The sequence below is a fragment of the Rhinatrema bivittatum genome, chromosome 16 (genome assembly GCF_901001135.1).
Source record: "Rhinatrema bivittatum chromosome 16, aRhiBiv1.1, whole genome shotgun sequence".
In the NCBI taxonomy this organism is placed as follows: Eukaryota; Metazoa; Chordata; class Amphibia; order Gymnophiona; family Rhinatrematidae; genus Rhinatrema; species Rhinatrema bivittatum.
Genome location: NC_042630.1, coordinates 71,245,978 through 71,260,742, shown reverse-complemented (window position 1 = coordinate 71,260,742; position 14,765 = coordinate 71,245,978). Strand labels below are relative to the sequence as shown.

The 14,765-nt window shown below is 40.9% G+C and overlaps 1 protein-coding gene across 1 annotated transcript in view; it reads left to right on the top strand.

The window, feature by feature from the left end:
• Positions 1-7,736, top strand: part of LOC115078147 (methylcrotonoyl-CoA carboxylase beta chain, mitochondrial-like) — a 42,034-nt gene extending 34,298 nt beyond the window's left edge. Inside the window, exon 2 of the transcript XR_003853078.1 lies at positions 7,228-7,736. The gene's annotated coding sequence lies outside the window, so the exon portion shown is untranslated. The remainder of the gene's footprint in view (positions 1-7,227) is intronic.
• The last annotated feature ends 7,029 nt before the right edge of the window (positions 7,737-14,765 follow it).

Here is a 14,765-nt window from a genome sequence, read left to right as displayed (position 1 = left end):
GATGTTAGGTTCCATATTAGGAGCTACCACCCAGGAAAAAGATGTAGGCATCATAGTGGATAATACTTTAAAATCATCGGCTCAGTGTGCTGCAGCAGTCAAAAAAGCAAATAGAATGTTAGGAATTATTAGGAAGGGAATGGTTAATAGAACGGAAAATGTCATAATGCCTCTGTATAGCTCCATGGTGAGACTGCACCTTGAATACTGTGTACAATTCTGGCCGCCGCATCTCATAAAAGATATAGTTGCGATGGAGAAGGTACAGAGAAGGGCAACCAAAATGATAAAGGGGATGGTACAGCTCCCCTATGAGGAAAGGCTGAAGAGGTTAGGGCTGTTCAGCTTGGAGAAGAGATGGCTGAGGGGGGATATGATAGAGGTCTTTAAGATCATGAGAGGTCTTGAATGAGTAGATGTGACTCGGTTATTTACATTTTTGAATAATAGAAGGACTAGGGGACCTTCCATGAAGTTAGCAAGTAGCACATTTAAGACTAATCGGAGAAAATTCTTTTTCACTCAACGCACAATAAAGCTCTGGAATTTGTTGCCAGAGGATGTGGTCAGTGCAGTTAGTGTAGCTGGGTTTAAAAAAGGTTTGGATAAGTTCTTGGAGGAGAAGTCCATTAATGGCTATTAATCAATTATACTTAGGGAATAGCCACTGCTATTAATTGCATCATTAGCATGGGTTCTTCTTAGTGTTTGGATAATTGCCAGGTTCTTGTGGCCTGGTTTTGGCCTCTGTTGGAAACAGGATGCTGGGCTTGATGGACCCTTGGTCTGACCCAGCATGGAAATTTCTTATGTTCTTTTGCTGATTTTGTTTTTGAAAAACAGAGCAAGCTCTTGGCTTAGGTTTTTGGTTTGGGATGTGGGATTGTTGTTGTTGCCTGATATAAGGTTGTTTACTATGTTGTAAAGTGATTTACAGTTGTTAGTGGAGTTTTTGATTTTTCTACTGTAATAATCTCGTTTTTATATGTTGCCAGTTGTGTGCGATATATTTCCAATGTCAGCGGGCATTTATTTTTTCGCCATTCTTTTTCTTTTTTCCTTAGGGAGGATATGGTGTCTCTTAGTTGGGTGTTGAGCCAAGGGTTTGTTTTTTCCCTTTTGTTCTTGATCTTAAGAACGCCTTGTTTTCCAGACTTTGTCTGCGCCACCCAGATCCTAGCCGCACCTTCGTTGTAGAGGTGGATGCCTCGGCTATTGGTGCTGGGGCAGTTTTAAGCCAGCATTCCACGCGACATATAGAACATATAGAAAGACATGGTTTAATGGAATAAAGTCAGCATGGCTTTACCCAGGGCAAGTCTTGCCTCACAAATCTGCTTCAGTTTCTTGAAGGAGTTAATAAACATGTGGATAAAGGTGAACCGGTAGATTTTCAGAAGGCGTTTGACAAAGTTCCTCATGAGAGGCTTCTAGGAAAAGTAAAAAGTCATGGGATAGGTGGCGATGTCCTTTCGTGGATTGCAAACTGGCTAAAAGTCAGGAAACAGAGAGTAGGATTAAATGGGCAATTTTCTCAGTGGAAGGGAGTGGACAGGGGAGTGCCTCAGGGATCTGTATTGGGACCCTTACTGTTCAATATATTTATAAATGATCTGGAAAGAAATACGACGAGTGAGATAATCAAATTTGCAGATGACACAAAATTGTTCAGAGTAGTTAAATCACAAGCAGATTGTGATAAATTGCAGGAAGACCTTGTGAGACTGGAAAATTGGGCATCCAAATGGCAGATGAAATTTAATGTGGATAAGTGCAAGGTGATGCATATAGGGAAAAATAACCCATGCTATAATTACACAATGTTGGGTTCCATATTAGGTGCTACAACCCAAGAAAGAGATCTAGGTGTCATAGTGGATAACACATTGAAATCGTCGGTTCAGTGTGCTGCGGCAGTCAAAAAAGCAAACAGAATGTTGGGAATTATTAGAAAAGGAATGATGAATAAAACGGAAAATGTCATAATGCCTCTGTATCGCTCCATGGTGAAGACCGCACCTTGAATACTGTGTACAATTCTGGTCACCGCATCTCAAAAAAGATATAATTGCGATGGAGAAGGTACAGAGAAGGGCTACCAAAATGATAAGGGGAATGGAACAACTCCCCTATGAGGAAAGACTAAAGAGGTTAGGACTTTTCAGCTTGGAGAAGAGACGACTGAGGGGGGATATGATAGAGGTGTTTAAAATCATGAGAGGTCTAGAACGGGTAGATGTGAATCGGTTATTTACTCTTTCGGATAGTAGAAAGACTAGGGGACACTCCATGAAGTTAGCATGGGGCACATTTAAAACTAATCGAAGAAAGTTCTTTTTTACTCAACGCACAATTAAACTCTGGAATTTGTTGCCAGAGAATGTGGTTCGTGCAGTTAGTATAGCTGTGTTTAAAAAAGGATTGGATAAGTTCTTGGAGGAGAAGTCCATTACCTGCTATTAAGTTCACTTAGAGAATAGCCACTGCCATTAGCAATGGTTACATGGAATAGACTTAGTTTTTGGGTACTTGCCAGGTTCTTATGGCCTGGATTGGCCACTGTTGGAAACAGGATGCTGGGCTTGATGGACCCTTGGTCTGACCCAGTATGGCATTTTCTTATGTTCTTATGTTCTTATTATATTTATAATTGCTGTCTGCTCTAACTATCTTTCCAGCTGATTAAGCCTCCAAGTTCTTTCTCCCTGTTGAATGTAACTTTGCCTCTTCCACACCATTTGTTGATTTACGTTAGTTGTCACTACAGTTTTTTTTACCCTGTTCGATGTAAACCGATCCGATATGGTTTTATCTATGAAGGTCGGTATAGAAAAGTGTTAAATAAATAAATAAATAAAATAATCCTAATGCACGAAATAAATAAGGTCACTAGTGTGAACTCACCGCCACAACTCTCTTTAAATTTCACATCGACTGCTGCCTCAGTTCAAAAGCGATCAGTCACAAAACAGCGCGCCGACTATTCAGTTTACAGTCGGTCAGCGTTTCACCGGAAATGAAGAGATGCACATCCTCCCATGATCTTATACCCTTTTTTTTCGTGCCAATTTTAAGTGAAAGCTCTAAAAGTTGATGACTTTTTAAAATAACACAGTGAATAAGAACAATGTATGAAAAATATATAAATAGGGGCTGATCCTTTTTTAAAAAAAAATAATAAAATAAGCTGATTTTTTTATTTTTTTTTTTTTATAAAAAACGAGGACTCGGTCTATTTTTCAATAACAGTGGGTATATGAACTTAAACATATTTATATGAGAACATAAATCATAAAACTAATTTAATACTAGGCAAGCTATAGATGAAACAGACCACTTATTAGAAATCAAAAGAATAGGCACCATCCGATTGTAGAATATTAAATTTGTAAAAATAGAAGAAATAGGAGTACAATGAGCATAAAGCATGGGTTACTGCCAATCAAAAATCCACAGGCATCTCATAATAAACAATATATTAATAGAAATATAAAACCATTGTGTGTGAATTATGAATGAAAGTACAGTATTGCAATAAACTTAAAAATTATGTAAAATATAAAATGTCAGGCAATTAATTAAAAGGAACAAACCAATAGACACCAACAAAATATGAATATTAAAAATAATATGAAAGTCATTAAGAATCAATAAATATAAACCTCATCCAATAAAACTAATAAAATGAGCAATTACTAAAAAATGGACATACCTTGTGGATTCAACCCTGTCATAATTTTCCAATTATTTTAGAACCTTGGCGTTTTAAAGACTGTCATTCTAATCCGATGGCAGTTTTAAATAGGAGGTGCTGTGCAGTAACAATTTTTAGGCCTGGATTTATCAAAATGCGGTAAGTACCGCATGCGATAGCAAAAGGGGCGTGTTTTATGCTAATATAGCATTTATCGCAATGTGTGCTAATTACCTGTGCGAAGAGCTAAGTTAGCGCAAATTGCAATACCCTTTTCAGATTCTGCGATAAGTGCCGACCTGTTGTATTCAACCACTGGTGGACCATGAGAGAGAGAGAGACTGAGACTGAGACTGGCCGGCCATAATGTCATGGCCCATAGGTAGGTATTTGTATCCCTATAGTAGGCCCACCTAGTAACTTGAGGTGGGGATTAGGTAAGAGTGTAGTGGGTTAGGGGCCACTTTGACATTCTACGTGATACCTACGAACAGAACAGTGGCCTTTTGTGAAGATTTGATGGCCTTCGGAGTGAGGAAACTCACTCCAAGATGAGATTTGGGCAAGGTTCTCTCAACCTAGCTATCAAGCTAGGTTGAGAGAACCTTGCCCAAATCTCATCTTGGAGTGAGTTTCCTCACTCCGAAGGCCATCAAATCTTCACAAAAGGCCACTGTTCTGTTCGTAGGTATCACGTAGAATGTCAAAGTGGCCCCTAACCCACTACACTCTTACTTAATCCTAGCTTGATGTTACCCAGGTAGAGAGTCCATCAAGCTAGGTTGAGAGAACCTTGCCCAAATCTCATCTTGGAGTGAGTTTCCTCACTCCGAAGGCCATCAAATCTTCACAAGAGACCACTGTTCTGTTCGTAGGTGTCATGTACAATGTCAAAGTGGACCCTTGACCCGAGGTGAGGTTGTCGCTACCCGCAGGGCAAACCCTATGGGTCCCCACCGTCGGGAGGCAGAGCAGGCTAGGAGACAGAGACCAACTGGAGCTTCGCCAATACCAGCCCACGTTCTCCTTAGGTTGATCCCTTGGGTGCTGGGGCCGGCTGGACTTAGGCGGGCCTCCGTGTGATTACTCCCAGTTGATGTAGACAAGGGTAAGCCAGAAACCAGCAGAGTTATTGGAGGACCAAGGATGGTCCGGATGAGGCAGGGTTCCAGATACCCAGATGCCAACAGGAAAATGGAAGACAGGGGGCGTCCAGGCAAAGATAGGCCAAAGCCTGAGAGGCCAGGTCTGTAGGATACAAGAGAGGAGTCCAAGGCAAGCTGGAGTCAGGGCAGGTGGCAGGAGGCGAAGTACCAGAAGCGGGGCTGAGGTCAGAGCCAGAAGATCAGATCAAACGTAGTCCAGACGATGCAGGGGTCAATACCAGAGAATCAGTTCAAGCGTTGTCCGGGCGAAGCAAGGATCAATACCAGAGAAACAATCCAAGGGTATGAGGACGAGGAGCAGATGAGGAGACAAGCAGGAACAGGAACCAGGACCAGGAGACAGGAATGAAGACAGGAACCAGGAATGAGAAACAAGCACACGAGTAATCATGGAGACCTGTTGCCAAGGCAGGGAACAAGTGGCTGGGCCCTGCCTTTCATACAGAGGCCCAGTGATGTCATCAGGGAAGGTCCAAAGAAACAGATCGGAAATTGATCCAATATTGAGCTGCTTCAGGGGCTAGCAAAAAAACATATTTTTATTTATTTATTTCTTTAAAAGCTCTTGTATACCATCGTTAAGTTAGGTAACCATCACTGGTTGTTCTTGCAGGCTTTTCCTAACTCCAATATTATTTAACTCCTAACAATCAACACACATCACCATCAATATCACTATTAGCTACCTCTTACAATGTAATTATATGTAATTATCTGGTTTTCCTTTTCCTTCTTACTCCAAGTTCTATTTTTCCTTGTTACATGTAACTGCTTTTTCCGCACTATTGTTCAAGTTTAAGTTTATTTTGCACTCCTGTTTCATGTGAACCAGCATGATGGGACTATTGTCTTGAATGTTGGTATATAAAAACTTAAATAAATCACAATGGTTTACAGCAAGGCACGATAATGCATACAGTAAGTGGTATAGATTACAGTTAGTCATGTGCCATCATAGTGCGGTAACAATTTACTTCAATAAACTATGTGTGTACATTAAGTTTGTCTGTAGGGAGCATATTAGACGGAAGAATTTAACCTTAATGTGCATTTGTAGGTTATAAATAACAATTTCTAGTTTGGTGCATCCTAATCAATCAACTGTTTTTTTTCCTTCTCTTTATCTTTATAAAAAGCTTGTTTAAATAGCCAGGTTTTCAGATTGGATTTGAATATTTTGAAGTTTCTCTGCAGCCTTATTTCGAGTGGCATGGTGTTCCATAGCACGGGGCTAGCCAATGATAGTGCTCTCTCCCTAACTTGCATGAGGCGTGCTGTTTTGACAGAGGGAACAGTTAGTAGAGCCTTATTAGCAGATCTTAGGTTTCTTTGTGGGACATGTACGCGCAGAGCAGTGTTAAGCCAGTCAGCTTTTTCATCATGGATTAGTTTATGAATTATGCATAAAGCCTTATATTGAATCCTTTGTTCAATTGGGAGCCAGTGTAGATCGGCAAGCGTTCCTGTAATGTGATCATTCTTTTTTTTTGCCGGTCAAAATTCTAGCGGTATATATATATATAAACATATAAATACATGTAAATACATATAAAACATTTTTTAAAAATACATACTGAAACATATACACCATACATAAAAAAATCATATCAATTAAAAAATATAATGACATACTTAGACATCCAATGAAAGACAAAAGACAATGAGAAAAATCAGCTGTTACCTGTTTTTTTTTTTAACTAAACTTTGTGCTCCTTCTCGCTGAGGGTGAATGAACCAGGCTCCTCGGTATCACCCTCAGCTGGCAGTCTCCGGGTCTCCAACCCCCTGCTCGAATGCCTCTACTACCAGGGGGGATGATCCCACCAGGACCTGGCAACCCCCTGGGAGGCTTGTTACCGCAGTAGTCTTCAAAATCCTTCTTTATTTATTTTTTTAAAGCGACAATGCCTTAGCAATAACAGCCTAAAAACAAAACTTCCAAACTAACAACCAAACATAACAGGTAAGACCAAGCTAGGGAACCAGACTCAAGGGATTTGTACCGCCACCATCTGCTGGAGACAGAGAAATACTGACAGACTCTAGGAGGCACCACAGGGGTATAGCATGGAATCCGTTAAAACTTCTCTGTCTCCATCTGCTGGAGGGGAGGCAAAACCCATAAGTCTGGACTGATCCGGGTACATTCAGGGAACTGAACAAATAAAAACCAAAACCTCGAAATACACAATAATCCCATCAATCAAGGAAGGAATGTTTTATCAGTTTATAAAGGTTTCCAGGAGTGTTGGATCAGCAAAAGTAAACTTATTACCTTGATAGGAAACTTCAAGAAGAATATAGCATCTAGAGCCAATAACCCAGATTTCAATTGTAAAAATGTTCTTTTCATTTGTGTCTCCTTAGATATATCTGGGAACACCAATATCTTATGACTACAAAACAAAGCATCCTTAAACTTAAAATATTGTTTAAGAAATATCTCTCTATCATTGGAAGTTTGAAGAAAAAGAGTAAGATCTGTATTAGAGGGAGGAGTCAACACATCAGCTCCCTCTTCAGAAGCCAGAACCCTCCATTTATCAGGTATGTGTTGCCCTGATGATGGACCCTTGGAGAGGAGAATTTAACTACGAAGCGGTGCCTGGAACCGTGCCAGTCTACAAGAGTCCAGGTATCAGCCATCGATACATCTCTGGTTTCCCAAGAAGATGTGGCCACCCTCTTGCCTCCCAGTTGGTGTTGGCATCAGAAAATTTCAAAGAGGAACTGGGCAATAAGATCCAGCAGGCCTTGGACACCATACTGTGAAACAGAGAGTAGGATTAAATGGACAATTTTCTCAGTGGAAGGGAGTGGGCAGTGGAGTGCCTCAGGGATCTGTACTGGGACCCTTACTTTTCAATATATTTATAAATGATCTGGAAAGAAATATGACGAGTGAGGTAATCAAATTTGCAGATGATACAAAATTGTTCAGAGTAGTTAAAACACAAGCAGATTGTGATAAATTGCAGGAAGACCTTGTGGGGCTGGAAAATTGGGCATCTAAATGGCAGATGAAATTTAATGTGGACAAGTGCAAGGTGATGCATATAGGGAAAAATAACCCATGCCATAGTTACACAACGTTAGGTTCCATATTAGGTGCCACTACCCAAGAAAGAGATCTAGGCGTCATAGTGGATAACACATTGAAATCATTGGTTCAGTGTGCTGCGGCAGTCAAAAAAGCAAACAGAATGTTGGGAATTATTAGAAAGGGAATGGTGAATAAAACGGAAAATGTCATAATGCCTCTGTATCGCTCCATGGTGAGACCGCACCTTGAATATTGTGTACAAATTCTGGTCGCCACATCTCAAGAAAGATAGAAGAGACAGCTGAGGGGGGGAAATGATAGAGGTCTTTAAGATCATGAGAGGTCTAGAACGGGTAGATGTGAAGCAGTTATTTACACTTTCGAATAATAGAAGGACTAGGGGGCATTCCATGAAGTTAGCAAGTAGCACATTTAAGACTAATTGGAGAAAATTATTTTTCACTCAACACCCAATAAAGCTCTGGAATTTGTTGCCAGAGGATGTGGTTAGTGCAGTTAGTGTAGCTGGGTTCAAAAAAGGTTTGGATAAGTTCTTGGAGGAGAAGTCCATTAATGGTTATTAATCAAATTTATTTAGGGAATAGCCACTGCTATTAATTGCATCAGTGGCATGGGATCTTCTTAGTGTTTGGTTAATTGCCAGGTTCTTGTGGCCTGGTTTGGCCTCTGTTGGAAACAGGATGCTGGGCTTGATAGACCCTTGGTCTGACCCAGCATGGCAATTTCTTATGTTCTTATGACTTAATGTCCTTCCTCCAGTCATTAAGTAAAGCTACAGCTCTAGCATTAAACTTCAAAAGACAGACTTTTATAAAAGGAAGAAAATAGTTACAAAAAAAGCTGAAAGTTGCAGCTGCAAAGGGTAAGAGTTTACGTCAGGTTTGGTCAGTTTAAAAATACCATCTTGGAAGCACATTCCAGATGTATGCCAACATTAAAAAAGTGAAAGGAAGGCCAAATGACTACCAGCATGGTTAAAAGATGAAGTGGAAAGTAGAAAATAAATAAATAAATACATACATACGTTATTTTAGCCAAATGGACTTCTTTCAAAAATTAGAAAGAGTCCATCTACAGAAAACCGAAAAAAGCATAAGCATTGGCAGGTTAGATGTAAGACAATAATAAGGCAGGGTAAAAGAGAATTTGAAAATAAGCTGGCCTTAGAGCTTCCCAAACCTGTCCTGGGGACCCTACAGCCAGTCAGGTTTTTAGAATATCCACGATGAATATGCATGAGTTAAATTTGCATATACTGAGTCTCCATGATATGTGGGGTCCCCAGGACAGGTTTGGGAAGCCCTGCCTTAGAGACAAAATCTCATAATAAAACATTTTTCTAATATATCCAAAGCTTTTGAGGGAGTCAGTTGGACCGTTAGATTATCAAGGGGGTTAAAAGAACACTTAGGGAAGATAAGGCAATTATTAAAAGACAATTAATTCTTTGCTTCGGTGTTTACTGAAGGGGAAGCTGTATTGGAAGCTGTACTCAGTGGTAATGATTTAGAAGAACTAAAACAAATCATGGTGAAGCTATAAGATGTAATAAGGCAGATTAACAAACCAGAGTAGCAAATTGCCTGGATCAGATGGTATACACCTCTGAAAGTACTAAAAAAATGAAATTGCAGATCTGTAACCTATTATTGGAATCATCCATTGTGCCTGAAGATTGGAGGGTGGCAAATGTAACCCTGATCTTTAAAAAAGGTTCCAGGGGTGATCGAGGTGTCTGATTTCAGTGCTGGGAAAAATCATGTAAATTATTCTAAAGAACAAAATCACAGAATATATACAGTAGAAAGACATGGTATAATGGGACACACCCGACATGGATTTACATAATATCTTCTCTCACCAATCTGCTACATTTTTTGAAGAGATTAATAAACATGTGGATAAAGGTGAGCTAGTGGATGTAGTATTTTATAGGTGTTTGACAAAGTGCCCAATGAGAGACTCCTCAGAAAATTAAAAAGTCATGGGATATTTATTTTATTTAAGGCTTTTATATACCGAATTTCTTGATACAGATCAAATCAGCTCGGTTTACATCGAACTAAGCAATTAACAGAAACAACAAGAGACAACTTTGAGGAAGTTGAGGAAGCATAAAGTTACATTGTAACACAGGGCACGTGAACTGGGGAAAAGAAATAAAGAGGGGAGAATAAAGATAAATTACTATATACAAATGAAGATGGGGGGGGGGGGGGGCGGAGGATCTAGCCTCGTTGCGACATATTTGTATGCTTTAGAATTAGTTCATTTACAGAGTCGATGAGAATAATTCTGAGTTAAGTTGTAGGGCTAGGAATAGGGAAGGCTCGGCCAAAAAGCCATGTCTTAAGTTTCTTTTTAAATGTTAGTAGACATGTTTCCTGCCTGAGGTCCGGGGGCATGGCGTTCCAGACGGAGGGACCTGTTATTGAGAATGCACCGTCTCTGATGTTAGCGTGGTGCACCACTTTGATTGGAGGGACATGTAGGGATCCCTTGTAGGCTTCCCTTAAGGGTCTGGCTGCAGAGTGAAATTTGAGAGGGTGAAGCAAGTCAAGAGGGGTCTGATGGTGAATGCTTTTATGAATAATTGTAAGCGTTTTATGGAGAATCCTATAGTTTACTGGGAGCCAGTGAAGGTCTTGTAATACGGGAGTGATGTGCTCTCTCCGATTAGTATTTGTCAGGATTCTTGCCGCCGCATTTTGGAGCAACTGGAGGGGTTTTATTGTAGTAGCAGGAAGACCTTGCAGGATGGAGTTGCAGTAATCGATCTTGGAAAACAGAATGGCTTGGAGGACAGATCTGAAGTCATGATGGAAAAGAAGCGGCTTGAGTTTTTTGAGAACGTGTAACTTATAGAACCATTCCTTTGTAGTGTGGTTTATGAATTGCTTTAGGCTCAGGTGACAATCTATTATGACTCCAAGGTCTCTGACGTGGGAAATTTGTGTGTTAGCGTGCTGCTGATAATGGAAGGGACTGCCTTCTGGAGTGATGAGTAGGAGCTCTGTCTTGGTAGTGTTAAGCACCAGATTGAAGCTTGAGAGGTGGTGGTTGATTGTTTGTAAGTGAGAGTCCCATAGTTTGAGTGCTGAATCCAGTGAATTAGCTATGGGGATTAAAATTTGGACGTCGTCTGCATAAATGTAGAACTTCAGTTTTAGGTTTGAGAGTAAATGACAGAGAGGGAGTAGGTAAATATTGAATAGGGTGGGTGATAATGAGGAGCCCTGAGGGACTCCAAATGGGGCGTTGGTGCGAGGGGATTCCTTGTTATTGATTTTGACTTTGTAGCCTCTATTGTTAAGGAATGAGTCGAACCATCTGAGGGCGGATCCTGCAATTCCTATGTCTGATAGTCGGTTAGAAGGGTAGTATGATTTACGGTGTCGAAAGCCGCCGAGATATCGAGAAGAACTAGGAGGAATGACTGTCCTTTGTCAATACCGGTGTATATCTGATCTAGGAGAGAGATGAGGAGGGTTTCAGTACTGTGTTCTTTCCGGAATCCGTATTGAGACGGGTGAAGAATATTGTGTTCTTCCAGATAATTTGAGAGTTGATTATTTACGATTTTCTCCATGATCTTGGCTACAAACGGCAGATTTGAAATAGGGCGGTAGTTGTTGGGGTCATCCGGGTCCAGGTTTGGTTTTTTTAGTATAGGTTTAAGGGTGGCCAGTTTGAGAGCGTCTGGGAATATTCCCTGTGAGAGGGAGCAGTTGATAATGTCTGCTAGATGTTTTGAGACAAATTCGGGTATGAGAATCAGGAATTTGGATGGAATATGGTCTAGAGGATGAGTGGAGGGTTTCATTCCTTTTATCAGGTTTTCCACCTCTATAGTGTAAGTGGGATCAAAGGTTTCCAAACCTACGTATGGGTTCGGGGGGTGGGGGGGGGGATCCGGAGACAGCATGTTAGGACTGGAGGGTAGTCTAGCCAAGGTTTTGGAGATTTTATTCTGGAAGAATAGGGCCAGGGATAGGAGGCAATGAGATTTTATTCTGGAAGAATAGGGCCAGGGATAGGAGGCAATGACCTATTGTGGGCTGCAAAACTGGTTAAAAGACAGGAAATAGTAGGACTAAATGATCACACACCCAGAAAGGTCTGTTCACACATACACATTACCTCTTCCACATACCCAAGTATCTTCAGCTCTTCTTTGGTTGGGATTCACCAGCAGTCCCAGGCCCTACTCTTCATTTTGGCTGCTGACAGTTTGGGATCCAACCACAGCACCATTTTTCACCCATACTCACTCTCTCTCTCTCTCTCTCTCTCTCTCTCTCTCTCTAGGCAGGCTTTCATTCAACCCACACCCTCATGCAGGTTCCCATTCACACACACACCCCCATCCCAAGAAGGTTCTCATTCTGATGCTGCCCCCCTACCTAGGCAAGCTCCCATCCTAGGTAGGCTCCCATTCACACACATACATCAACCATCCCAGGCAGATTCCCATTCACACCCACAATTACACCCACCCATTCCAAGCAGGATCCTATTCAAATACACAGACATCAATTCCAAGCATGCTACCATTCAAACTGACACACACAACACTCATATGCAATTCTGGCAGGCAGGGTCTCGGTCAGCCTGTGCTTCCATTGTCAGGGAGAGCAACTGTTGCTGTAGAACAGAAGCCCGTTCTATGGCTCCTTCTCTGTGAAAGCCCCATGATATTCAACATTCGTGATGCTAGCAATTCCTGTATATTCATCTCGTAATTCAGGCGATGAGCATACAGGAAGTGCTAGCAGCACAAGTGTTAAATACCACTGGGCAGGGCACATGAGGAGGAGCTGGAAGACAGATTTTCTCTTCTGAGCCACAGAATGTGAGCCTCTTACTTTTTCTGCCACTGGTGGATCGGGTCCACCAGCGGCCACACAGGTCCTCTCCCTTTGCCTGATGCCACACACCACACCTGGGTGTGCCACCCTATGCAATTGCAGTTTGCACACCTACTGGTGCTGGGCCTGGAGGATAGAGTTGTTCAGCTTAGAGAAGAAATTGCTGAGGAGGGACATGATAGAAGTAAAAAAAAAACCAAAAAAACATGAGTGGAAGAGAATGCATAAATATAAATTGGTTATTTATTCCTTCAAAAAATATAAAGACCAGGGAACACTTCATGAATTTAATAAGTAGCACATTAAAAAAAAAATCGGAGAAAATTCTTTTTCACTCAACACACAATTAAGCTCTGGAGTTCATTGCCAAAGGATGTTGTTAAGGCAGTTAGCGTAGCTGGGTGTAAAAAAGCTTTGGTCAAGTTCCTGGAGAAGTCCCTAAAATGTTAAGCAGCAAGCAGAGTGTGCAGTAGATTTTAAAAGCTGCACAAGCAATAAAGACCACATGCATGTGTAAATGAGCACACACATAAGCAAACCATATTTTAAAAATCCACTACTTGGAGAGAGGACAGAGCCCCTAACATCAGCACCCTCAAAGCTTGGAGGTCCTTGCTGTGAACGAGTGACATCATCCAGCTAAACTGCTACTATAAAAAGACCTTAATCCAGTGCTTTTTTTTCTTTTGCAAGTCCTCCGTTTCATTTGAAGCATTTGAACATCATGGGTAAGAAATGTAAAGGCAATCAGCCCACGTTTGGCCGCGCGTTTTCGACACGCTATTTTTACCCCTTATGCAAACACTGGCCTCCTCGAAATTCCCTCTCCTAAAAGATACCGTCTTATCTCAACAAGGCAAGGTGCCTTCTCAATTGCTGGCCAAATACTATGGAATTCCTTACCAATTGATTTGAGACTTGAGCCTTCTTCACAATCTTTTAAAAAGAACTGAAAACATGGCTTTTTCAAAAGCATATTCAACATGATAAATTGTATTCTTCTTCTAATCTCATTTTAACTATCTCTCCTACTTACGTCTATTCACACATTTTTTATTTTTTCTTCTTTTACATTTAGTCTTCTCACTGTTATGATTATTACAATGTAACATTTCTAACTTTTTGTTATATGTATACAGATGTGATGACTCTAGTTGAATATCGGTATATGAAAAACAAATAAATAAAATAAATAAATGGGTTACTCCAGACTTTGTCTCAGCGCTTAGATGTGATACAAGCCCAACGTCCTGCCTCAGTCCCAGTGCCAGTTCTGGTGACACCTGCACCAGCACCCATCTGGACCGTGGAATCCATAATACAGCTCCCACTACCTGTGAGGTAGAGTGGTGACCCTAAGGGGTGCAGAGGGTTCCTTAATGTCTGCAAGATTCTTTCAATGCATATTCAGCATAGCTCTCTGCTTCAACAGCAGGGGAGAAAGACTGATACTTCACGCATATCCAGCATAGCTCTCTGCTTCAACAGCAGGGGAGAAAGACTGATACTTCATGCTTATCCAGCATAGCTCTCTGCTTCAACGGTAGGGGAGAAAGACTGATACTTCACTTTCAATGCACATCCAGCATAACTCTCTGCTTCAATGGCAGGGGGAATGAAGAAATGTGGATCTATATACAGACAACAACCAACAAGGTCTGAATTACATAGTCTGGGTAAACAAGCATGGGGTGTAGCGTGCTTAATTGCGGCGGGTTACTATTTATTTATTTATTTTAACTTTTTTATACCGACAATTATGTGAAAATTACATATCATATCGGTTTACAGTGGAACACAATATTGCAGAAAGCATTACATAGAACAGGGGTTACATAGAACTTGGACCCAGTTACTACCCCTAACTAATTAAGCTAGATATTTCACTTAGATGCAGCTCCAACACTGCTCTCTACATTAATGGTGAGGGTGGAAGGGAAATAGAACCAAAAGGTTACTAAGAGCCAAGAGTA